The 2826-nt window shown below is 37.2% G+C and overlaps 1 pseudogene; it reads left to right on the forward strand.

Moving 5' to 3' along the window:
- The first annotated feature begins 491 nt into the window (after positions 1-491).
- On the forward strand, positions 492-993 carry LOC102835658 (annotated as a pseudogene).
- Positions 994-2826: the final 1833 nt, after the last annotated feature.

Below are 2826 nucleotides of genomic sequence, written 5' to 3' on the forward strand. Positions count from 1 at the left end.
GGGTTGCTATGGGTCGGAACCGACTTGACGGCACTTAACAACAACAATTGACTTTTTAACTTTTTCTGGGTTGACAAGTGAGAATATTTACATTCCATACTCTGCCATTTACTCTCACGCTCATAGTGATGAATCCATGTCTTGTCACGAGTAATGATTTTTTTTTAAGAAATTTTACCTTCCTTTGAGTATCAGTCCAAATGTTGTTTGTAGATGTCCATGTTCACACCTGCACAGCAGTAACCTGCACAGCAGAAAGCACCAATAAGACAGTGCAGCCAACAGAAGTTTTAATAAAAACCAATGTGGATGATTTTTGACTCACCTTCGTAGTTCTTATAGTTTATGTTCTGTTTCCCAGTATGGTGAGTAGTGCTTGGGTCTTAAATTTTTATAAGTGGTCATCTAAGATATAGTTATTATTCTTTATTTGTCAGGAACAAAAGAGAAAGAAGTAAACACAAGAAGCTAATGCCGCCATCAGGATTATCTACCAGGACCTCATCAGCCATGATGAGATGTTCTTGGACATTGAAAAGATACAGGAGATCGCAAACGGGCTGTGCCTAGAAGTGGAGGGGAAGATGGTCAACAAGACAGAGGATAACATCATGACTCGCTCATCAGGAAATGCTTTCACTGAAGGCAAGGATGGTAAAGGAACTGAAAGCACAATAATCACAGGGTTGACATTGTCATGAACCATCACCTGCAGGAAACCAGCTTCACAAAAGAAGCCTACAAGTACATCAAAGTTTACATGAAATCCATCAAAGGCAAACTTGAAGAACAGCAACCAGAAAGAGTAAAAGCCCTTTACGACATGGGCTGCAGAGAAAATCAAGCACATCCTGGCTAATTTCAAAAAAATACCAGTTCCTTATTGGTGAAAACAGGAATCCACATGGTATGGTTTCTCTGAACTATCATGAAGATAGTGTGACCCCATATGTGATTTTCTCTGATGATGGTTTAGAAATGGAAAAATGTTAACACATTTGACAGTGATTTAGGCCTGTCACCTGTCATCTTAGCTGGCTGCTGCTCTTCATTCACACAATACCAGGACTTGGACAAAATGGAGCTGATGTCCTCTTGAGACCTTGATTTATTTGGAGTGAAGTCATTTTTTTCTTCTTAATTGGGGGTAAAAAAACATGTCGTGTGGGTTGTCTGAAAATAAAATGCATTTAAAGTAAAAAAAAAAAAAAAAAAAGGAACTGAACTGCAGAACTAATTGTTTTACATGATCCAATGACCCCTCCACTTTGAGATCAGAAGAACTATGTGATGCCTGGTTACCACTACTGAATGTTCTGATCAGAAATGCTATAAATAAATCCTGAGAAAAACTGAGAAAATATGGAACAGAACTGGAAATTTTTGAAGAACTCAGACTTACTGGGCCTATTGAGTCTGGAGGAGACCCTGAGACTACTACCTTGAGTTACTCTTCAAACACTGAATTGAAACTATCCCCTGAAATTACCTTTAAATTAAGTAACAGGTATTCCAAAGAATAAAGATTGTTACTCTTGCGTATTGCATTAAAAAACAATTATCTATATAAGACTTTAGTCTTATAAAGGGTCAACTATTTTAAAGCATAAATGACAAGGTTGGGAACAGGGAAATTAAGTAAATGGAAGTTGAAACAACTAGAACAGAGTAATGTGAATACTGGTACAACATTAAGAATGTAATTATGGAATGGGGCCAAGTTTTTCCTGTGTGTTCAAGTTTCCTCACTATCCAAAAGTAAAGCATTCCTATGTAACCCTTCAAAAACTGAAATGGTATAAAGTGAAGAAGCAATTACTATTAACTTATACAGAAAAAAAATTTGAATGTTCCCAAACCCAAGAAATAGGATGCCAAATTATACCAAATCATACATAAAACCTAAAATAACACCAACCTATAGTAAAAGCCAGGCTCCTGGTATGGTGCTGTAGGATCAGCACTGGACTGCAAACCACAGGTATGTACTTTAAGCCCACCAGACACTCTGCAGGAAAAACAATGAAGCTTTCTGCTCCTGCAGAAACCCTGTTCTGGGTCACTATGAGTCAGAACCGACTCAACAGCACTTAACAACACAACATAGTAAAAACAGGAATATGATAAATCACAGCCTGTATAAAATAGAAATAATGTATGTGCAATATAGGGGAAGAGAGCTGGTAACACCTCCCTCGCTGCTTGGGATGTGAGATACCTCAACCATGGATTGTTGAAAAACAAACTGAAAACTAATTTTGCTTTTGGGCTAACTGAAAATTCCCTTAAGATTTCTTTTGATTAGTGAAAACAGGTTCTGATGCAAGTCTTCTGTAAAAGTGAAGCATAAAGTGAGCTTTTGAAAAGCAGGGGATATCTGCATTTTCATCAAAAATTTGAATTTAAAGAAATGATGTTATCAGCTGTTATCATCACATGGGCTTCAACACATGGAACCATATGTATGATAGAATGAAACGTCACCCAGTCTTGTGCCATCTTTATGAAGGTTGGTATATATCGAACAGATGCACAATGCAAAGCAAAACAAATGGCATTTAACTTAAAAAGAAGTCAGTTTTTTAAATCAATAATGATACCATCCATAATAAAGAGCTTACAATAAAGTTCTAAGACTAAAGCATCAGTCCTGATATAGCATTATAGAATAAGCACTTAACTGCTAACCACTAGTTCAGAGTTTCAGACCCACCAGTCACTCCTTGGAAACCCTATACAGGGTTGCTATGAGTTGGAATCTACTCAATAGAACTCAACAACAACATATATAGCTGACTCCAAAGGTAGCGAATCCAGTACAACCCA

The sequence above is a fragment of the Chrysochloris asiatica genome, unplaced genomic scaffold, assembly GCF_000296735.1.
Source record: "Chrysochloris asiatica unplaced genomic scaffold, ChrAsi1.0 scaffold00263, whole genome shotgun sequence".
NCBI classification, from domain to species: Eukaryota; Metazoa; Chordata; class Mammalia; order Afrosoricida; family Chrysochloridae; genus Chrysochloris; species Chrysochloris asiatica.